Below are 25,329 nucleotides of genomic sequence, written 5' to 3' on the forward strand. Positions count from 1 at the left end.
AGCTCACAATCGTTGTAAGGGAAACTGTCTCTAAACAGGAAATTCTCACAGAACAACCAGAAATAAAATTATGAAACGTAACACAAATAGTCACGATACCCAGGAGGCTAAGGCCGATGGCACTGGTATTTTTAATTGAGCCATATAATATCTGTCACTCTCAGGCTGATTAGCAGTAATGACTGAAGACGGGAAAACCTTTGTGGACATTAAGGAAGCAATAATAAACGGTGCAAAGGTTTGCTGGTCCTGAAGCTCAGATTTATATGAGGGATATTCATTGTTGGTCTCTAATTTTTACATAGTAAATGATCACAATCCACTGAATAATCATAATTGTGACATACAGAATTAAGAATAATAGGTTGTTGGGTTTTTTAATTTAAAAGTCAATTGGATGCAGATTAAGTTTAAATAATCTCTACCCTCAGGAATGTTCTCTTTATACCATAGCAAATGTATTGACTTACTGAAAACAAAAGGAAAGCGAAACTTTTACATATTAATAAGTATAACCATATCATCCAAAAAACAAGATTGTTTTTCTCATTTGCTATGAGATTGAGATCAGAGAAATCGTTTTCAAATAGTTGGCATTGTATAGATGCTGAGAAATTAAATCTTCATTGATACTAAAAAACTAAGATTCCAATTCAAAAGACATTCCAACAACAACAAAAGATTAGCACTTAAGCCATTTTTAAAAAGCAGCTTTATAGTAGATCAAAGTTTGCAACAGAATAGTAACCTGTTTTTGAGGTCTCATTTCATGGGAACTTTTGGTGTTTGTAAGATATTACAATTTTTTACAATTTTTTATTAAGATTAAGAACACAGAAAGTTTTTAAAGAAAAGTCATTTATCCAATTGAAAGCTTCTGGCTTAAGTAAGGCCTTTTGACCAAGTTAGTACTAGCAGCACTGCGTAGGTACAATTTGTTCTGAAACAAACCTTAAGTTTACTTGCATTGTTACAGAACTGTTCATTCCTTCTCAATAAAAAAAAAAAAAAAATTAAAAAAAAAAGGTACTTGATGTTCTAGTGACCACCTGTGTCTTTTCCAAATTAGCAATTAATATTTGATCTCAGTATATCTGATCTCTGTCTGTTTTTGCTGCCAGTAGCACAGCTAGCTGGACCTATAAAATCCTTGAGAACTATGTTCTTTTATCTGTTTTCTGAAATTCTGTTGAACGGCTTGCTCAAAAGGCAAAGAATGAAATTTTTTATTCAAGAACATTATCACTATTTGGTAAAGAATAAACTAAATTTGATTTTACTGATTTCAGTACATACTTTTATATTAATAGTACATAATTTTTCAAGAAAAGTATCACATTTAAATTATTGAGTAAGATATGATTAGTAAAATAATTAAATATAATTTGCCTCATACTCATTAGTACAAGTTTTAAACAAGTATTAATCAAGATGATCTTGAATTTTTACTTCCCAGACCTCCTGACAGGGCATCCAAACTATATTCCAGTGACATATTACACCTTTTACTGAACAACACTCTTCTCCATCTTATCTCTTACTCACCTTATTCCTCTTTTGTCTCCTTCTATCCTCATCACTTTATTTTTAATATTTTTAGGTACCATCTGCCATGGGTATATTCATCCAAGAAAGGTAGCTTTACTCATTGCCTCTGCCCCTCTCCAGGTCCATCAACTCTCTCTTTCCATCAACCTCCCCTTTCCTTTCTCTAAAATGACCATGGATGACACCAAAGACCATCCCACCACCTTAGCCAAAGGTGAACAGTTTTCACCATTACACAGTGTGCCATATGGTATGTTAGCTCTAGATAAAATGGCAAAGTAGGCAAAGTTCATCTTGGTGTGCTCCTGCCTCCTCTTTCTATACTTCCCATCCCAAGTCCCTTGATCCCTGAATATTCAGAATCACCACCTCCACCCCATCAACATCAGTACCACTCTTTCTACTTCTCTTATTCCAGAAATTTTCTAGTTTAGCACTACCACTATCAATAAATACCTAGTGCTTCAGTTTGTCAAGGATTTACAGGCACCTGGCATGCTATGCAATTAATAAAATCAATTATTTAATGCTATATCCCAAGGAACCTCATGTGGTCTTCAAAAGTATACTTCAGAAGCCACCTAGGGAACCAGATAGGTGGGACTTCAACTGGAAAGCTTGTACTGTTTTACATAATGACCTTCTGATTGTCTCCCTGGTAAGTTTCCTTTTCCTACAAACAGTGCTGCTTTCTTTTGGGGAAACTGTTCCTGCCTATACTATATAAATAGGTGACTCTAGTGGCAGCTGCCAGCTCAGTCCCCAACTTCATGGCTAGAGGTTAGGCATATGACTCAAGCCAAAGGAAGCAGAGCTCTTCCCCAGGATGTGTTCAGGTGGAGCTAAGGGAAGAAGGGTTATTCCACCATAGTGATAGCCTGAGAAAAGAAGGAAGTCTTGATAATGCAAGTGGCCACATACTGCTTTCTGTAGCATGAAGCCATTACACAGAGTTAAAAGTATTTCAAGAGAGCAAGTCCTGGTGGTGCACCAGTCTGGGTTTCCAGTCACCCATGAGGTCCAGCTGCACCTTTTCACATAGTGTAGTTAAATTAACTAGTAAATTCTCTTCTACTTCTAGACTAACTTGACTTAGACCTCTACAACCAAAACACCCTAATACATTGTGTTTCTGAATGAAAGTTCGTTCAAAGAAGGCTAACTGCTGCTAAATAAATTTGAAAGTCACTGAACTGAACTATAATAAGGCACTATTATTGGTTGAATCACAGTCTACCAGGGGCGCCTGGGTGGCGCAGTCGGTTAAGCGTCCGACTTCAGCCAGGTCACGATCTCGCGGTCTGTGAGTTCGAGCCCCGCGTCAGGCTCTGGGCTGATGGCTCAGAGCCTGGAGCCTGTTTCCGATTCTGTGTCTCCCTCTCTCTCTGCCCCTCCCCCGTTCATGCTCTGTCTCTCTCTGTCCCAAAAATAAATAAACGTTGAAAAAAAAAAATTAAAAAAAAAAAAAAAAGAATCACAGTCTACCAAATGTTGAAGGTCACCTTGTCCTAATTCCTCATTTTCCACATGAACAACCGAAGGCAAAGTGACTTGCTAAACATTATACAGGCAGTCAATGGCAAAGTCAGTATTAGAAACTGATTTCTACCTTGCTCAGTTGTTCTTTTCATTACACTATCCTCTCGCCTGTTTAATTCCTCCCAATGGTATTTTTAAAAGGCAATTATTTAGAGATACAACCTTAATCTTAAAGAATAAATCACAACAGTAGCAATTTCACTTACTGACTGTTTAGTGGGAAGATATTCAGCTGCATGGAGGCCATAACAGACACCTTTTCCTCTTCAAGCCTCTCATGTGTTGTTCATATTGGACCCCAAACTCTGCACCTAAGATGGTCAGATCCACAAGTTTTAACTACCATCTCTACACTTATAATTTCCAAATCTACATCTCCAATCCAGAGTCCTCTCCACACATTCAGACCTACATTGTCAATTTCCTTCTGGTTATCTCCACCCAGACAGTGTGTACATATTTCAAAATCAGTATGCCTACAACTGAGCTCATTGTCTTTCCTCCAAAATCTATTTCTGATCTGTGTGACCCTCTCTCATTAAAAATGGTACCACCATGCTAATATAATCATGTGAATTATTCCCCAATGCAGAATCCTAGGAATCATCTTTAACTTTTCTCCCTCATCATCACCACAATCTATCACTTTGACCTACTAAATATTTTCATTAATCTATTCCCTCCATCCTAGTGAACTAATGTCTTAAGTCAGCCTGTTTTCCTCTTGCCTGAGTTTTTGCATTTTGACTATTAATGCCTCCCTACTAAGTATCATCCCAACATCCTTCTAAAACATATTCTATTCATAATACTCTGCTCTTTAAAATATTTCGGTGACTTCTCAGAATTTATAAACTAAAAGCCAATTTCATAAGCATATACATCCCTTTATGATCTACCTCTCTCTTACCACCATCCCCACATGCTGCCTTTAACTATCAGCCTCTCTCTCTCACCCCTACTTCTTTTTTTTTTTTATTTTTTTTTAACGTTTATTTATTTTTGAGACAGAGAGAGACAGAGCATGAACGGGGGAGGGTCAGAGAGAGAGGGAGACACAGAATCTGAAACAGGCTCCAGGCTCTGAGCTGTCAGCACAGAGCCCGACGCAGGGCTCGAACTCACGGATGGCGAGATCATGACCCGCTTAACCGACTGAGCCACCCAGGCGCCCCACTCATCCCTACTTCTAATGAACCACTTATTTCCAAAACAGGACATGCTCTCTTAGATATCTTCACACAACCTGCTTACTCAGCATAGTATGCTCTTTCCCATTTTGTCCTCTTGAAATCATCCTTCAAGATTTAGCTCAAGCATCACTTTCTTTGTAAAGCCGTTTCTAAAAGCCCTACTGTGTGTTTCCTTAGCACACTGGGCCCGCTTCTATTACAATGTATGTGGTTAATTAACCAGTAAGTTCTCTTCTACATCCAAACTAATTTGAGCTAGACCTCTACAACCAAAACATCCAGACTAACACATTGTTTCTGCATATGGGTTCTTTCAAAGAAGGCTAACTGATGCAAAATAAGTTTGGAAATCACTGGACTAAAGTACAATAAGGCATTATTATAGGTTGAATCTCATTTGTGGAGATGAACTAGAAAAGATTCCTCGTCTGTATGAATGCAGTCTATCAAAGCCCAGCCCACACTCACTTCTTGGTCAGATTACTACGTGCAATATGCAAATCGAGCAACCATATCATGGTATACTGTAATTATATATGTAAGAAGGTAACTGTCCTTTACATCTTCAATTTTAAGCCCTGTTTTTGTTTCTAGCACAGCAAAGAATGATATATAATGCTCAAGGAACATCTTTATAATTAATTACTGGTAGCACTTAAACATACCATGTGGTCTGAATTTACTAGCAATTAGCTGCTATACAAGAAATCAGAAATAACCATAACTTAAATTAAATTTTATTTTTTTCTCACATAAAATAAATCTAGTAGTAGTCAATTCAGGGCTGATGTGGCACATCCATGGTCAGCAGGGATCAGTCTCCTCTCTGTTATCCTTAAACATGGCTTCATTTCCTGCCTCAGTGTCCAATCAATAAAGCTGTCAGGGCCACTTCATATGGTTGTGTAGTTTGCCAGTGCAAAGGCACTTAACCAAGAAGTGAGTGGGATCTATATACTGCAAGGGAATGCAGTTGCCCAGAAGAGGAATTTTTCTAATTCATCTGCAAAGACAGGTGTTTATATTCTGTTCACAGGTACCAAACAGGTTATCTAAAATATTATGGTCATTGGGATTTCAGCTATTCCATCCATCTTCCTAGAAGGGCAAAAATTACCGTGATCTCTAAGCACTTTCCTAGAAGACCCACTTCAAAAATACTTCCTTAGATTTCATTGGCCCACACTTAATGACAAGACACAACTAGTTGAAAGGGAAGCTGGCAAAGAGTGTTTCAGTTAAACACACTGCCACCATAAATACAAACACTGGGCAGCTTCAGTATAGGTGCAGCATACATACAATCCATCATTTCAACATTGGATGGTTGATGAGTCCAAAGAAATAGCGTTAAGGCTTTGTACTAAGTTTCATAACTAAAAGTTTAAACTCTAACAAAGCAAACTTAAGATTATGTTTATCTAAATTAAAACAAGAAACTTTGAATAAAACTTCCATGGTCTGCTTTTTGAAACCAAAAATCTCTCTCTCTTTCTTTCTTTCTCTCTCTAGAAGATCAGTAGAGTTTATTTTTCATATGCTGAATACTCTTATGTAAATTCTATCAAGTAGAAAGATTCTCTTATGCTTTATTAAAAAAAAAAAAGTTCCCTTAAGAAGAGGGTGATACTCCTAACCCTGTTACCGTTAAAATTTTAGGACTGTGTGTTTTGTATTCCTACCTATATTTCTTTGTTTGTTTGTTTATTTTTGAGACAGAGAGAGACAGAGCATGAACGGGGGAGGGTCAGAGAGAGGGAGACACAGAATCCGAAACAGGCTCCAGGCTCTGAGCTGTCAGCACAGAGCCCGACACGGGGCTCAAACTCACGGACCCCGAGATCATGACCTGAGCCAAAGTCGGCCGCCTAACCGACTGAGCCACCCAGGGGCCCCTCCTACCTATATTTCTAAGTCAATGGTAATTAGTAAAGGCACCACAGTGCCTTTTTGTTCAAGGATCTTTAGAACCTGGATTCAGACACCTTTTCAAACTTAGCACATTTTTCCTTCACTTACCCTAAATTCTATCCAAACTTGTTCCCTACGTATACCCTGACTCCCACTCTGTTCCTTTGTTTGACATTGTTCTTGACTTTCACTTCTCAATGTCTTATCTCTACACAATCAAAACATGAGTATCTTTCAAGCACCAGTTCCAATGTTCCTTCCTTTGTAAAGCTCTACTTGATGTAAACCTGATATGTCTTCCTCCCCATCTGAATACCCAAAGCACTTTGAGAGAAAGGCCCTGACATATTAATTTGGTACAGAAATCCTATGGCTTTTGGAGTAAGATAGATATGGGCCAAGACAAGGTACAAAGTCTGGCTCTGCCACTCACTATACCAGACAAATTGCTTAACTTTATCTGAAATACAAGTATAATAGGTACTTGCAAGGTTGGCATGAAAACAACTGAAATTGTAACTCTTAGGCCTGACAATAGTAGACATTCAAGGTTTCTTGACTAAATTAATTAATATAGTATATAGGCTTGTGCTGAGTTATATTATTTTGAGTCATAATATGATTTTTTTCAAAGATACCTTCAAGGAGCAGTTACTATACTTTCTTCCATAAGATTTTATCAGAAGTAAAAAATCATAAAAGCAAAACACATTGATGTAATTAAAAGACATAATTACGAGTAGAAAATACTTAAAGTATGTGTTTAATTCAATAAGTTTCTTCACCAGAAATCTCCAAATAACCATATCCTGAAAAAATTTGTGGAAATAGACACATCTGTTTGCACTGAATTAGGAGGCAGGAATGCTGTGCTTTACTTCCAATTCTGTCATTAAATACCTTTGCTACCTTTGGCAATTTGTCAGGATTATCATTTCCCAGCTTCTTCATCTATCAAAAATGGTGGAATAAAATCAAGACATTACATACCCTAAACAACTTATCTTCAAGTTATCAACAACTTATCTTCACCTTTAAGATACCAAGTGTAAATATTATGAGGCATAATAAATAACAAAAAATGCTATATATTATTATGCCTTGTAATTATGTTATTACAATAAGACAAATAAATGCTCAAAAGAAGTTATGTCTATTTTGACTCTCTTCTTGCAATGAATTTCTTAGTTATGAACTAGAATGCCTTGTTTATTATTATTATTATTATTATTATTATTATTATTTATTTTTGAGACAGAGAGAGACGGAGCATGAGCAGGGGAGGGGCAGAGAGAGAGGGAGACACAGAATCTGAAGCAGGCTCCAAGCTGTCAGCACAGAGCCCAAAGCGGGGCTCGAACTCCCAGACTGTGAGATCATGACCTGAGCTGAAGTCGGACACTCAACCAACTAAGCCACCCAGGCGCCCCTAGAATGCCTTATTTTCTGATAGCACATCCGAATCAGTTCCCCAGAACAAACCTACTCACCTACCTTAATTTTTTCTTCCTTCCTTCTTTCCTTTGATAGTACAGGATGTGCAATTGTCCAATCAATTAAATTAGTATTTTCACCTGACCAACTCTTTTGGTGGATAGAAGAAACTATATGCTAATACATGGGTTGACCCATATAACTACTTTACCAAAAATACCAAATGCCACTGTGTTCTCATGCTAACCACATTGAGGAGGATATGCCTTTTTGTTTTTCTTGTTCTCATTTTTCAGGGCAACCTGCAATTCTGTGTGGCAAGCGTAAGCCAGAGATCGAAATCATAGAGAGATTACGTGACGTCAATCCAGGCCTCACACTGACATGTGAATTTGTTAATAAAGTTATAGTCAGTTGCTACAGGGATGATTTTTCAGATAAAAAATTTCCATGAACTTCCAAATTTCCCAAAAATGTAGATGTGCAGCCTCTGGATTTACTTTTGTTTTTATTCTGATTATGTGCTTTTTAATTAACATAGACAGGTAGGAGTGTATAAAGAAACAAAGAGGTAGAAAGACAGGTACATTTTATCAAAATTATACTACTTGGCATGTTATTCTGAGAGCACGCATAGTACCATAATTTTCCTAAAGTGTTGTGAGGAGTGGATATCTCATGTGCTCTAAAATTTCTATGGAATTTCTATGAAGCATTTTTATATTTCTTTCAGAAACCAATTACATTTTTCTGGGATTTTTTCCTGTCAACAAAGTACATTTAGTATAGCCTCAAAAAATATGTCCCATACTATGCTGAAGAGATTGTTGAACTAGCTATATTATTGGGCTGAAGTTTCTTTCCACAGAAAGGAAGATGGCTAGTTGGCTGACTTGCCCCACTGCATATAAGCTGGACAGCAAGAGAGAGTATGGTGGATAGGCAACTACAGGTGGAACAGAGGCTGACGGGCCGCATCCTCATGGTGTGTGGTGCTAAGGAGGCTCTGCCCAGATGTCCTGCTAACATAACATATTGGATCTAGAAACATGATCTCCTCCATCTGATATTTAATTATTTAATTAAAAGGGGCGCCTGGGTGGCGCAGTCGGTTAAGCGTCCGACTTCAGCCAGGTCACGATCTCGCGGTCCGTGAGTTCGAGCCCCGCGTCAGGCTCTGGGCTGATGGCTCGGAGCCTGGAGCCAGTTTCCGATTCTGTGTCTCCCTCTTTCTCTGCCCCTCCCCTGTTCATGCTCTGTCTCTCTCTGTCCCAAAAATAAATAAACGTTGAAAAAAAAAAATTTAATTATTTAATTAATTAATTAAAAACTAAAAATGCAGAGTTGCACTTTAGACCTAGCAGCCCTACCCACCAGTGAACTGTGCTCTAGTGAATATCAAGCTCTAGCCCATCTGGTTGGTTTGCCACACCTCTGTCCTTGGGGCGCTAGTGAGAAAGGGGCCCAACAGAGAAAGGGTTCCACCCAACATTTCCTAGAATGGAGAATGAAGCCTGAATCCTTTTTTCTGTGTGTCTCTGGGAGACAAGAAGAGTTTACTCTTAAACTGTGAAAGACTCCCAGAAATAATTGGTAGAAGAAGCGGGATAGGAATGGGGTGGGAGAGAAACGTTTTGTAGGAGACTATAAGTCCAACATTCACTTGTGAAACCAGGACTCAGAAAAACTTAGCTTTTGTAATATTCCCTTCCCAATATACAGCCTAGTATTTCCATGACAAAGTAAAAACATTACATTTCCACTTCATTTAACAGTGATGTGTGCTTCCTAATTTTCTCTTTCTGTATATTTTTTTAAACTAATGAACTCAGACCATATATGCTGTTTTGTAGTCTGCTTTTATCAGCCAATGATGTCCAACTATTTTAGTAAATGTTTATTTTATATAATACATAGAATACAGTCTTAAAATTTTCTTAATGAAACAAAAATGTCTTTTGCATCCAGTTAATACGGCCAAGTCTCTCTTTACCTAGTACTGTCCCTTTTTTTATGACCTTGACTTGTTGAAGAAACTGGTACAATTGCCCTGGAGAATATCACACTCTCTGGTTTGTCTAATTTCTTCCTTGTGTTATCATTTGGTTTATTCCACTCTCCCCTGTGTTTTCTGTAACTTGGCTATTATATATAACATTTTAATGAATTCAAATTAAATATTTTTGGCTAGAATACTTCATAGGTATACTCTGAACATCACATTGCTTCTTGTTAGAAGACACATATTATCTGGTTGACTCACAATAAATAATACTGATTTGGACCCTGGCTTAGAGTGATGACATTCCCCTCACCCAGAAATGTAGCTCAATGACTTGTACAAATAATAACTATTTGGTAAAACACAGACTTCAGTATTGTTTTTTTCTTAAGAATTTTATATGTTAATAATTAATTTGGTTTTATAATCCATTATCTGACTGTTTTGTTTTGTTTTTATTTTGATGGTAGAGTTACCTTTATGATTTTTACTTCATATGTTATTAAAATTAGTTTACATCATCTCATGTGGAAAACTGTGGCCCAGAAGTGCATCGTATGGCAGGGCAAATAAACTAGATGTTAAAATTTTGCAACAGATATTCCACACATTAAATAATTTACATTTTGAAATTTGAGATTTAGGTAGTCTAGAATAACTCCTTAAGTGTTAAACCTTAGATTTTTGGTTTGGGTTTTTTTTAACTAATACCAACTGCTGATACACCTACGCAAAACAATTTTTGGCGAACTTCTAGCAGTTGACCTCTAAAATAATCATTAAAGAGATTATGCTATTTTCTGCAACTTGCGTTCTTTCCAGAATTATACGCCACTTTTTTATTTAGCTTCTCTCTATTGGTGACCCAATCCTCAAAATAACCAGGAAAGCACAATGTATCTAGCCTTTCAAATCATCTAATTTTTAAATTTATTTTCCTTCTATAATATTACATTCTGTGTATATCTACACTGTGCTCTATATTGGCATTGTGTTGGTTTTCTATAAATAACTTTCAGATAAAATATTTTAAACTGAACAGAGCAGCCAAATCTGTTTTTTTGTTACTGATTTTATGAAAAAGAACAATCTTTTCATGTGAAAAGAGCCTCTATTTCACTCTCTACTTCTAAAATGTCTTTGCCTTTTTCTGACTGGTTTATTTCATTTAGCATTATACTCTAGCTCCATCCATGTCATTGCAAATGGCAAGATTTCATTCTTTTACATGGATAATATACCATTTTGTATGTGTATGTGTATCACATCTTCCTTATCCATTTGTCAGTCAGCGGACACTTGCACTGTTTCCATAATTTGGTTATTGTAAATAATGCTCCTATAAACATAAGGATGCATGTATCCTTCAAATTCGTGTTTTTGTATTCTTTGGGTAAATACCCAGTAGTGCGATTGCTGGATCATAGAGTAGTTCTATTTTTAACTTTTTAAGGAACTTCCGCACTGTTTTCCACATGGGCTGCACCAGTATACATTCCCACCAACAGTGCAGGAGGGTTCCACTTCTTCCACATCCTTGCCAACACCTGTTGTTTCTTGTGTTGTTGATTTTAGCCATTCTGACATCATATATGAAGTAATATCTCATTGTAGTTTTGATTTGCATTTTCCTGATGATAAGTGATGTTGAACATCTTTGTTACATGTCTGTTGGCCAGCTGTATGTCTTTTTTGGAAAAATATCTGTTCATGTCTTCTGCCCATTTTTAAATTGGATTATTTGTTTTTTGAATCTTGAGTTATATAAATTCTTCATGTATTTTGGATACTAACTCTTTGTCAAATATGTCATTTTCAAATATCTTCTCACATTCTGTAGGTTACCTGTTAGTTTTGTTGATTGTTTCCTTTGCTGTGCAGAAGCTTTTTATTTTGCTGAGGTCCCAATACTTTATTTTTGCTTTTGTTTCCCTTGCCTCAGGATACCTATCTAGAGAAAAGTAGCTACGGCTGATGTTAAAGAAGTTACTGCCTTGCTCTCTTCTAGGATTTTTATGGACTCAGGTCTCATATTTAGGTCTTTAATCCATTTTGAATTTATTTCTGTGTATGGTATAAGAAAATGCTTCCATTTTATTCTTTTGCATGTTGCTGTCCAGTTTCCCCAACATCATTTGTTGAAAACATTGTCTTTTTCCCATTAGATATTCTTTCCTGCTTTGTGGAAGATTCACTGACCATATACTTATAGGTTTATTTCTGGGCTCTCTATTCTGTTTCATTGATCTACGTGTCTATTTTTGTGCCATGCTGTTTTGATCACTACTGCTTTGTACTGTAACTTGAAGTCTAGATGATGACTCCAGCTTTGCTTTGCTTTTTCAAGATTGCTTTAGCTAATCTGGGTCTCTTGGGGTGGCCTTATGTTATTAATACATTTTCTTGCCATTAAATCCTAGAGCATGGTTCTCCACCCCATTTAGACCCAACACTCCCTTCTAATAGCAAATATTTTATTTTGCCTTCCTTATTATCCTGAGATGAAATTCATAAGTAATATATTCAATGAACATAAGCAAGTTTTAAAAACCAATATAATGCATTAGCCATAAAATATAGGATAATAAAATAAAAGCAAGGCAATTTATAATGAAATAATATAATGAAGTGCTTAGACATGAGTTTTTTAGAAGGCATAATGAAGAAGTTAGATGCTTGTACTTATATGTAGCATTAATGCAAATATCATAGCCAAAAAAGCAGACTGATATTTAGATGCATTGATTTGTCATAGGAGTAACATTGTCAAGTGACAGAATATTCCCAAAATGATGAACTATCCTTGGTAAAATTCCAAGGAAAACAACACACATTTTTCCTTACATTTACATAGTAGCTGCATTTCTAGAAAATTCATATTAACCATGGGAGAAAAAATGGAGTTCAGTTCTAGGTTTAGGTCATTATACAGAATTTCAGGGTTTCTTTCTTTTTTACCTACCCTAACGTCTAAAGGGACATTTGAAAATCATGTAGGATGCATGGGCATCACCTTTCTATGTGGAGGACTTTCCTGAGAATTATAGGACAGATAGTGTCCTTAGTTGCTGTCCACTAATCCCAAGAATCACTCCCCATTGCCACTCTCATGTTTGTGTTGTCCAAAAACCTTTCCTACAAGTTCTCAAAATGCCCCTATCCATGAGTGGAGACATACCAATTAAGAACTGCAGTTGTAAAATATATTTTAAAATTGCTTAGCATTCCATTGAATTAGTATGGCACTAGTGGATCACTATCGATTCACCAACTTCAAGGACACGATCTCTTTAAATCACTGAATAATTGTAATAGAAACCACTCACGGAGCGCTTACAATGTCCCAGACTTTTTATTTGTATTTGCTTACTTAACCTTCACAACAACCATATCAAGGTAAGTAATAGTATTGTCTTCCCCTATTTTACAGATAAGAAACCTGAGACTCAAAGATGTCAAGTAAGCTTCTTCAAGAGATCCAAATCCAGGTGTTTTTGATGTTTAGATCCAAGTGCTTAGCTACAATATATTGCCAGATATCATTTTTATTACTTCTTAGAGCAGCCATTCTCTTTCTGTTCAGTGCTTTTCTTACTTCCTGATGCAGCTTCCCTTCATAATTGCCTTTCCTTTTTGATCTTTCTAGAACAATTCTTTTTTGGAAATATAAGTCTGTTTGCCACTCCCTCCTCCCCCCTGCCTTTTAAAGTGGAGATCTGTGTTAGATTTGGATCTGCTACAATTGGTTCTAATTAATGTCCCTACCCCCAGGCAGTCTCGGAATGAGTGACTCAATATAACTGAGCAAATTTCATATTTAAAGGAGCTTGGGAATTTTTAACCTGAACCAACATGTCCAGGGAGTATCCTATTACATGTTCATTGCCTCTTTTCCCTCCCTAGCCATTAGCTTTTTAAAAAACTGATGGATGGTTACTTTAATCTCACTATTATCATCTGAAAATATTATTTCAGTGGTTATGAATAACATCCTCATTAGTGGAGTGCTTTTTTTCCTTCATTACTAAAATGGAAGTAATTTGAGGACAGAAAATGCACATCACTTTGTTTCCCCTACGATATATTGTAATGCTTGTACAAAGTAAATTCACAGTAAATATCCACTGAGTGACTGCATGAAGCTGAGTTCAATCTAATTTAACACAATAATTATAAGCTAAACATGAACAGACTTCTTCACTTAGATCCTTTGTGTTTTGTTTTCCACACATATAAAATGAGCTGAATTCACAGTGTTGTCAGGAAGACACAATGAGATATTTGTGAGTGTTGCTACAACTATATTAGCACATAGGAGACATTTAAAGGGTAGCTTTTCTTCCCATCGATCCTTTCTCCACAACATTTTCCCCTTCACAGAGTGCTTTGAGACAAAGTAATGAAGGTTCAAATTTTGAACCTGTGTATGTACAGGTCTTTTTCCTTTCTATATGCTATGCATACAGAACTTGGTGGGATATCTAGACTCAACCTACAAACTTCGTTTTATATTATTCTTGTTATTTTTTTTTATTTTTAAATGTTTTTATTATTTATTTTTGAGGGAGAGAGAGAGAGAGAGAGCAAGTAGGAGAGGGGCATAGAGAGAGGGAGACACAGAATCTGAAGCAGGTTCCAGGCTCTGAGCTGTCAGCACAGAGCCCGACACGGGGCTTGAACCCACGAACCATGAGATCGTGACCTGAGCTGAAGTCAGACACTTAACCAACTGAGCCACACAGGTGCCCATTATTCTTATTATTTTAATAAACACAGAGCACATTTCCCTAAATATAAACGAAAGAGGAAATTACAGTGTAGTACTCTATAATACAGAACTAACTTTCATACCTCTACTATTACTGTATGTATGTATCTCTTGAGAGAATGTTCAGTTTATTGTGTTGTGATGCAGTCTAAAGAACTAAGTCTTCTTGTTGATCTTTGCCAAGGAAAGGGGCTACTCCTCAGGCAGGAAAGTTTTTCTGAGAGAGTGGGCCCAAAATTGTTATGAAGTAACATTTGACCTCCAAGGTCAAGGAGTCAGAGTGTTTGTAAGCATACTCTTGAGTGATTCCTATTAAGGATGTCTCCCATGATCCACCATATATTAACAAAAGGAGAGCCAAGAAGGAAGAACACCGATAAGATTTGTTTGATTTCTTTTTTTTAAGTTATTTTTTAAATGTTTGTTTCTTTATTTTTTGAGAGAGGGGGAGGGGCAGAGAGAGAGACTGGAGAGAGAATCCCAAACAGGCTCCACACTAAGCAAGAACTGGATCCCACAAACTGTGAGATCATGACTTGAGCTGAAATCCAGAGTTGATCGTGACCTGAGAAATCCAGAGTTGGACGCTCAATCGACTGAGCCACCCAGGCACCCCAAAATCTATTTGTTTTTTGTCTTTTTTCCCCCCCTTCATGGAAGCACAGGAGCTTTGGCGTCATGGTATAACTTCAACCCAGATTATTGAAATTCATGCTATTATTTAGCTATTATTTAGGTTATCTTTTGTATCCCCCAATCTTTAATAGACTATTTAAGTGCATTACAGGAAACCAGGAGAGGGTCATTTGCCCATGCTTGCGCCAGAGTGCCAAAAAGGAGATCTTCAGCCCCTCCTCAGTATGATTGTCTCAATGACAGCGAATTTAAAGACTCCATGACAAGGGAAGGCCAGAGGAAAAAACCATGGCCATGTGGTCCAACTATCTCCTGATCATCTGGAAATTCTTCTAATACTAAACTTGGAAGACCTGGGTTATATTTTTATAAAGAAAACAGAATCCTAACACATGTGATTCATTGCTTTATCCTCAGAGCCTTCCTAGCACATGGTGCTCACGAAGAATTTGTGGAATGAATAAATGAGCCAGTATTCACTTAATGAGTTTTGTCTTGCTTTGTACTTACCACTGTGTTTCATAGCCAGCATCCAACATACCATATAGGTAAATTTTATTCAGGTTCAACTCAGTACCTATTGAGTACCTCCTATGAACAAGGAACTAAGCTAGTTGCTCTGGGAGACACATCTATGAATTGCTTCAAGGAGCTAAAAATTTAGTGGCTGAGATAGACACAGACATAAATAACTATTTCTTTAATGTGTAACCTCAGGGATATCTGAAGTTCCCTATCTCATTACCTTTCTCTCTTTTTGTAAGCATTTCTCAATTTCTCTGTCCCTTAAGAACACTTGTGCTTTTGTGCTTCATCTTCCTTGCCTGATTTGCTCCCTTGACACCATTCTTATATTCTTTCTTATCAACAATTCTTATTGTTCTAATAGCTCTTTCCTCTCTCTTTTCAGTAAGCTTTAAATACATCCTTCTTGACTGGAGAGAAGACTCACCTGGAGGCTTTTCTTTGATTATCTCTCAAATTTGGTTGCTTTTCATTTTTTAAAAAGTTTTCTGTACTTTAGGTTGGCCATTCTTAACTTTTAATAGAATAGCCCTCTCTATATTTTCCCGAGGGGATATTAAGAAAATGTTTTATTAGTAAAGTGAAAAAGTCTGTGCCCAATCACTAGGTATTTATCCAAAGAAAACAAAAGAGCTGATTTGAAGAGGCACATGCACCAATGTTGATAGCAGAATTATCAACAATAGCCAAATTATGGAAAAAGCCCAAACATCCATTGGCTGATGAATGGATAAAGGGATAAAGAAGATGTGGTGTGTATACACACACACACACACACACACACACACACACACACTAGAATATTACTTGGCAAACAAAAATAATGAAATATTGCCATTTACAACAATGTGGATGGAACTAGAATGTATTATGCTAAGTGAAATAAGTTGGTCAGAAAAAGATAAATATCATATGATTTCACTCATATGTGGAATTTAAGAAACAAAACAGATGAACATGGGGGAGGGAAGGAAAAAGAAGATAAAAACAGAGAGGGAGGTAAACCATAAGAAACTTAAATACAGAGAAAAAACTGAGGGTTGCTGGAGGGGAGGTGGGTGGGGGGATGAGCTAAATAGGTAATGGGCATTACAGAGGGCAGTTGTTGGGATGAGCACTGGGTGTTATATGTAAGTGATGAATCACCGAATTATATTCCTGAAACCATTTTATTTTTATTAAAAACATTTTTTTAATGTTTATCTATTTTTGAGAGAGAGAGACACACACAGACACACAAAGTGCGAGTAGGGGAGGAACAGAGACAGAGGGAGACACAGAATCCGATGCAGGCCCCAGACTCTGAGCTGTTAGCACAGAGCCTGACATGGGGCTCGAACCCACAAACAATGAGATCATAACCCGAACCAAAGTCTGACGCTTAACCAACTGAGCCACCCAGGCATCCCATCCTGAAACCATTATTACACTATATGTTAACTAACTTGGATTTAAATAAAATTAATTAAAAAAAAAAAAGAATCTGTGCCTAATGTGTTTTTTCCCTTTAACACATAATATATTGCAGAAGCTGGTTAAAATTCTTAAGGGTGGACATAGGCACACTATCATATAATCAATATTGCTTCATTAAAGTCAGAAACAATAAGCATAGTTACCTGAAATCTGAGTTGTGCAGCAAAGGTCCAACAAAGAGAATTGAGGCAAGAAAGTATAATGTCATTCCAAACCCCTCCAGTTTTCTCCAGTTTGGTGAAAAAAAGAATATGAGATATTACTTTCCATTTTTTAACAAATATTTTGTAACTATATTTCTGATTTTGCATAGCACTTTACAATTTTCAAAACTTTTTAATGAACAATCAGCTCATTTGATCTTTACAACAGCATTGTTTTGGAGAAATCAGAGTTATATCATCATAACTGTCATTTTTAGCAGATAAGAAAATTCAGAGATGCCAATGACATCTCCAAATTCACAAGCTCTGCTTGTATGCGGTACACCTAGGTCTCAAATTCAGGTATTCTTACCCTCAGGACATGATTCTTCTGCTTCTAATAATAATAATAATAATAATAATACATAATAATGCTATACATTATTTTACCAGGTCATTTATATTTAAATTTAAGTGTGGTTTTACTTATTTTGAAGTTTCTGAACCATAACCTCTATTGTATAAATATTTTTCACTAAACCCTTATGATAGAAAATTAGTATAGATTATTTATATGTTTAACCATTAAGACTAGACTTTTTCACCATGTAGAATCTAGACTTTAGTAACTACTGAAGGAGAGTGCTGTTTGAAGCATAGAAGCTAGAGAAACCCAGGAGATGAACTCCATGGACCCAAATAATTGCATAATTGTATTGGACCCAAAGAGTGCTTTCTAATGAGGTCTGTTTAAGACTGCTTAAAATGAGGGGCGCCTGGGTGGCGCAGTCGGTTAAGCGTCCGACTTCAGCCAGGTCACGATCTCGCGGTCCGTGAGTTCGAGCCCCGCGTCAGGCTCTGGGCTGATGGCTCAGAGCCTGGAGCCTGTTTCTGATTCTGTGTCTCCCTCTCTCTCTGCCCCTCCCCCGTTCATGCTCTGTCTCTCTCTGTCCCAAAAATAAATAAACGTTGAAAAAAAAAAAAAAAAAGACTGCTTAAAATGAAAACACCCATTGTCTATGTCAATGAATTAACACCAAATATGAAAATATTGGAGAATTAAGGGGCTATTATATTATTAAATGAATATAATAATGATCTGGCTCTTCATTCAAATGAAATTCTGTAGAATTAGGTATTTGTCTCACTGAAACAGCATGGGGCACCCTGACAATTTCTTGAAGTCAAGGTAAATGAATAGAAATCATCAGAGTTTTTATTTTTTTTTTAATTTTTTTTCAACGTTTATTTATTCTGTGTCTCCCTCTCTCTGTCCCTCCCCCACTCACGTTCTGCCTTTCTCTCTCAAAAATAAATTTAAAAAACTTTTTAAATATATAAAATAAAATAATAAAATAGTGGTCTAACAGCCTATTTTTATATCCTGGGTGTCTGTGAGTTGGATATTTGTCACTCAAGGAGTATGACAATCAAAATCAATTAAGAAAATTCAGTAAGGTCATTTAAAATGTGAGTTAAAATCTCTACCAGCTACATTTTTTATCATATTTTTCTATCATATTCCTAAGATTATATATTTGTAGACTAAGATGTGGCATAAGGCAAAGAGAGCCTTAGAATAGAAATATGTCAGCATGAATTTAATCCTTATAATTGAGAAGAGAACCTGATTTAAGATGCTTGGTAGACCTTAATAGGATCTTCATGTACTCCTGGAATTTAGCGCTGGGTTTTGTTCTGGCTGTTGGAAAATCTTTTGATCTAAAATATCTTATAAGCAGTTTACATGGGGGCACAAAGCATGTTTTACTCAGGAGACTAAATGGTTAATCTTGCCTTTGATGTTTCTCGTACATTGCTCTATTTTTCTGCTCTCAGTAGCAATTTTGTGGAAGTCATAAAGGATTGGTAAGCACCTCCTCATGCTCTATTTTGTATATTTATCTTATAATATTGCCCTTTTTTTTTCAAGTCTTGTTTTATTGTCTTGGGAAGCTTTCACCTTCTGGAAGCTTCTTTCACTGCTCTACTTATCTAACCTGGATATAGACCCAGGTCCTGAGTTGACTTTGCTTAACAGGCTGCTGTATAATTTTGGAAAAATCTCTTCACTTCTGGGACCTCAATTTTCTTATCTATAAAATAAGAAACTTGGCCTTAAGATCCTTTCAGGGTATTCCTTCTTAAATATTCTTTGACAGAAAGCAAGTGTTCAGAAACACTCATTGAAGGAAGGAATATCAGCCTGTTTTTCATATATGTGTTTGGCCAGAATTATGAAGGTCTCTCAGATACCAATAGAATGAGAGGGCTGCCCAGGAAAGGGGGCATGTTAGAGGCCTCCCCGCTGGAAGTACCCAACATGTGGTGTTATGACTCAAGTCTAGGAATCGTTAAGGACCAGCTAAAGCCCTGTGAAGAGTGATGATCAAAGGTTGACCCTGTGATTATTTTGAAGTTTTCAATTCTTTTATGGTCATCAACAGGACTAGGAAGGAGTTGAAGAGAGATTTTCTCTGTACCATGCTACTCATATACTAGTGTGGCAAGGAAGCACAATAGACCACCAGACATCTTGGAGAAGCCTACAACACTGGAAATACACTGTTGGCAATCTTTGATAGCTTAAGATTCTCTTTGGTTCTCTTCAATTATATAAGAGGTTTGATTGTCAGATTTCCGAGCACTTTGGAAATTTCTACTTTCTTGGGTCATCTATTATAATTTAGTGTGCAGAAAAACAAAGTCTGGATGAGTAAACATGTTACCAGTGGTAAGTCCCAGGGATTGGGATTCCTGGGTAAAGATTCCTAGTAACTTAAAAGATTTTACAATATTCTCTAAAAGTTATCCTTAAAATTTTTCTACTTATTTTCAGGGAAATGTGAGTTAACAAATAAGTTGATTGTGAAAAAAAATCTGACTTGACAAATGAGTTGTAGATGATATCTCAGTTTCTAAAGAAATGATTAAATAAAGCATTTTCTGTTGGCAAAGCACTTGAGTATTATCCAGTTAGTCATTCCTCACAACTACTTCTCTGGTGCCATTATTTGAGTTCAAAGTGAGTGATTAAGGGAATGAATGGATGAATGAATAATTGCTTTGCTCAAAATGCTAAAGGTAAGGAGTGGCAAAGACAAGTTGGTGGTCACTGGTCCTGTCTCCCTTGACTGCCCCCCTAGCCCTGTTGCCTCCCCAGAACAAAGGAATAAAACTGCAGTGCTCTTTTCCATGGCAGGAGTAGTGGGTCATTTGTAAATGTTTGGTAGGAAAACGTGAAAGACTAAGCCAGATAAGAAATGTCTGCTTGCTACAGGTATGGGTTAGCATCTTGGCTTACAACTTACCTACAGTAAATATTGTGATCACTATTTTCTAGGCTCTGCACTCTTTAAATGTACAAACTCACATTTCTTTTCCAGTGCCAAAATATAATTTCCTTCTGACCTATGCCTACAAAGAGAGAAACAGAGGAGAGACAGAGAATATGAGCAAAGTTTAAATGGATCTGAGTTACTGAGATTTCTTTGCTATATTTTACTGAATTTCACATTTTAAGATTGATGGAATGGTTCTTCCTGAAAAAAAAAAGTATTGGTTTTGATAGCTATACTTTGAAGGAAGATCAGCTTTGAGTAAATTTGTTTTCCTTTCTTTGCCTTTCCTTATTACATTTTTATCGAGTGTTTTCCCACAGTTTTTTGGAATTAACCAAATTTCTCGAGGGGGAAATGTGTTTGCATGCAGAAGTGAGGTTTTTTTCCCCCTCACTTCATTTCATGTTCACATGAGTTTTTATTCAATTTCTTTGGCTTTGGATATTTACCTCTCTTCACCTTCTGTGTTCTGAGTAGCATTTTCCCTTCCACTTACTGTTCGTGTGAATGAGACATTCACAGTTGCATTTACAAACTGTTCTGGAAATTAAAAGTTTTCCTTTGTGGAATGAGACTCTTAGAACACAGTCCACCCTTGGCTTCTGCCAGTTAATGCCTGGACCTTTTCTAGGCTAAGCACCAGTACAAGTGATTGGGGGACATCAGTGTTGAACTAAAGCTTTTGACTAATAGGCACAAAATCCCTTTTGTCTCATAGTCGTATTTCAAACATGAATTCTATGAGTGATTTCTGAGTGCTTTATTTTTTTTCAAATCCAAACTCTTGTTCTTAGCTTTACCTGCCTCTTTGACGTATTGACTAGCATTATGTCTCAGTATAATCACTGACAAATGTACATTATCATTGTGCTGGCTTTAATTCCCCACTAAGATTTAAATATATTTGAGGCATTATTAATATCCATTTACAATGTCCTTTTGATTTTTAATATGGAACAAATCCTGCTGGATAACATTATACAAACAGCAATTTGATTTCCTGAAAGTAAACCTAAGTAATGAAAATTCCTACCCCTTGGGCTTATGCATTATTTTAAATGTCAAAATCTGCCTAGAAAAAATCAACTATATTCCCCTCCCAGGTAGTTAGCTACAACTGGAAAGGAAGGAAAAAATGAAATACTTTTATTTAAATGTTGTTACAACATTAAATAAATTTGTCTCGAGTTTCTAATATAAAAAGCCTAATAGAAGTAAGACCCTCTGTTTGGAAGATGCAACCCCCTTCCAGACTTTTGTTCAGGAAGAGATCACTTAGAAATAATTGCTTTTAGTAGTTTTGCATTATTAAGTTTTATTTTTCTCATTTTTTAAGGAATGTGACCAGTATCCCTAACTTTTATGGGTGTCAAAGGAGTTTGGGGATTAAGTTATTACTGTTTCTCCCTTGTCTTTATTAAAAACCTTTAATTCCCAAGAACTCAGTGACAAGCCAAGCTGCATAGCCTAGCAGGCAAGGGCTGCATTTTCCATCTGGTGCCCCACCCATCTTTCCTAACTTTCAAACATCCTACACCACTTGCCTTCCCAGAATCCTTTCTGATAGTCCCTGCTTTTGTAAATGCCCAACTGCTTCCCAAATCCACTACTCTCTGTTTTTCATTACAAATGCCTTTCATTACAAAGTCAGCTGTGAAGGCCTCCCAAATACCAACCTTCCTCCCAGTTAGTGATTCCCACCCCCCCCCACCCCCCCACCCGGCAGTGGTTCTCCAGGTGCGGTTTTCTACAGGCAGCATCCGAGTTACCTCATCACCCTGGAAACTTGTTAGAATTGGAAGTTCTCCGGTGAGCTCTACACCTAATGAATTTGACAATAAATTATATTTAAAAAATAAATTTAAAAAATCATTATCTAGCTCAGAGATGTGGTAAGGATTACATGAGCTTAAAAAAAAGTAAAGTGTTTAAAATAATGTCTAGGTCAAAGTAAGTTCTCAATAAATATAATCTATTACTAGTATGTTAACTATACCTTCCTAGATATAAAATGATCATCAAAAGAAATCAGAAATCAGGGGTCCCTAGGTGGCTCAGTCAGTTGAGCTATAGCCTTCGGCTCAGGTCATGATCTCGCAGTTCATGGATTGGAGCCCCATGTCAGGCTCTGTGCTGACAGCTTGGAGCCTGGAACCTGGAGTCTGCTTTCGATTTTGTCTTCTGCCTCTCCTCTGCTCACACTCTGTCTCTCTCTCTCTCTCAAAAATAAGTAAATATTAAAAAAATTTTTTAAAGAAGGAATTAGAAATCAGTAAGAAAGAAAGAAAGAAAGAAAGAAAGAAAGAAAGAAAAAGAAAGGAAGAAAGGAAGAAAGGAAGAAAGGAAGAAAGGAAGAAAGGAAGAAAGGAAGAAAGGAAGAAAGAAAGAAAGAAAGAAAGAAAGAAAGAAAGAAAGAAAGAAAGAAAGAAAGAAAGAAAATCTAGGGGTGGGACCCATTATGTGTTTTCACAAGCCCTTGTCAGGATTCTGACCCACAGCCTTAGGGTATCAAATTATAGCCATACATATATCTCCAGACTCTCACTTGTTTTCGTAGTTGGTGCTCAAGAAGACTTTCATGTAAGACCAATCCTTCTAAGCAAGCAAATAAAAACAAAAGCAGTTGCCTAAAATGGGTTAACTAAAATAAATTAGCCTAAAGCCAACTTTTTCAAATGTTATTTACTTAATGATCAGGGCTTTCAATCAACAGTTTACCTAAAGTTCAGCCTCCTTTGAGTGTTTTTTACATCCTTATCAGTTTCCACACATACACATTCTTCAAGCCAGTAATGATTTCTCAACTTTCATGAGAAACCTGAGATTTTCCCCACCTGGGCTAAGGCGTTCTCTCTTGTTACCAAAGTGAATTAGCTGCAGTTTTCTCCCATAACCTTATGAATTTCTCATGAGTAAAACTTTTATTTTTCTTGTAATGTCTTATACAATGCCTTGTGTACAGTAGATATTTGAGGGATGGTTGTTGACTTGAATGACCATATACAGTGAAACACACTGGAGCCAAGCCTTGTGCTTAAATGGCACTTCTTTATTTACTAGCCATGTAACTTTGGGCAAGTTTTTTTAGACCTCTCTATGCCTCAATCTCCTAATCTATAAAATGGCCATAATATGTAATAGTACTCAAGTCACAGGGTTGTCATAGAATAAAAGGAGTTTAAATATGTGAAATGTGTCGAGCAGTACTAGCAAATAACAAGCATTACATACGAGTTCGTTATTAATATTTCTTTAGTATTCAAATCCTAGTTCTGCTTTTATTCAACTATGTGTTTGATTCAATTATATTCATTTCCTTTTCAATGTTTCTTGTAGCTGGGGTGCAGGGGTGCAAGAGTACCTGGCTCCCGGGGTCTGAAGCAGACCATGTTGGGCCACTCACCACTGACAAAACCCAAAGACAGAGAAACCAGTAGTGGTGAAACAAGAAAGAAATTTAGTTCAGTGAGGCCAACATCAGGAAGACTAGTCTCAAAGTGCTAGTGAGACTAGTCTCAAAGTGCTAGAAAATACTTCCAGGTTTATATGAGGAAAAGGTGGGGCAAAGATGGGTGGGTATGTGCAGGTAGGCAGTGAAGGTCAAAAGTTCATTGTCTTAGAGTCAATCATGGGTGGGGTCTTGCTGGCTCAGGGCAGTCCTTAGTGCTTGAGGGGGTAGTTTTGGTTCCCCTCTGGGGATGCTTTGCCTTCAGGGTTTTCCGCCTGACCCAAGAGACTAGCTGGAGGGAGAACCCAACTAGAAAATTTGAGGTTGAAATACAGGCAGCTGAAGTCCTCTTTCATTCTTATTTTAATGCCTCTGCCTCATTTGGATTTCATAGAATAATTAATTTTGCCACAAAAGATAAAATATTACCACTTTTTAAAAGTTAAGATGCATGCTTTCAGGGCACCTGGGTGGCTCAGGTCATGATCTCACTGTTCATGGGTTCAAGCCCCAGGTCGGGCTCTGAACTGATGGCTCAGAGCCTGGAGCCTGTTTCAGATTCTGTGACTCCCTCTCTCTCTGCCCTCCCCTGCTCACACTCTGTCTCTCTCTCAAAAACAAACAGTAAAAAAAAATTTTTAATAAATAAAATAAGAGTTAAATTTTAAATTGTTCATATTCTCTAACCAGTAATTGTCATTCCAGAACTCTACCTTTTTTTGCCATGGTCAAACACTTAGCAAAAATTTATGGACAAATTGTCCATTTGGCTTTATTAACAATACTTGAGTTTTGGATATGTCTTTTATCAGCTACATGGCTTACAAATACTTTCTCCCAGTGAGTGGCTTGTCTTCTCATTCTATTAATATGTCTTCCACAGAACACAATTTTAAAATTTTAATAAAGTCTAATTTGTCAGGTTTTTTCCTTTCATGGATTGTGCCCTTGGTGTTTTTATCTAACATCTTGTGGCCAAACCTAAGATCACCTAGAGTTTCTCCTACACTTCTAGAAGTTTTAGTTTTGTGTTTCATATTTAGAGACATGTTCCATTTTGAGTAATTTGTGTAAGGTGTAAGATAGGTGTTAAGGTTCATTTCTTCTGCATTTAGACGTTCAATCATCCTAGCATCATTTGTTGAAAAGGCTATTCTGTTGTTTTAAATGCCAAATTCTATTCTTTCTCTCAGGAGAAAACATTTTTTTTTTATTTTTTTTTTTATTTTTGGGACAGAGAGAGACAGAGCATGAACGGGGAAGGGGCAGAGAGAGAGGGAGACACAGAATCGGAAACAGGCTCCAGGCTCTGAGCCATCAGCCCAGAGCCCGACGCGGGGCTCGAACTCACGGACCGCGAGATCG

Source organism: Lynx rufus, unplaced genomic scaffold, assembly GCF_022079265.1.
Source record: "Lynx rufus isolate CCGP_SWC_20201006 ecotype Redwood Valley unplaced genomic scaffold, mLynRuf1.p SCAF_3, whole genome shotgun sequence".
NCBI classification, from domain to species: Eukaryota; Metazoa; Chordata; class Mammalia; order Carnivora; family Felidae; genus Lynx; species Lynx rufus.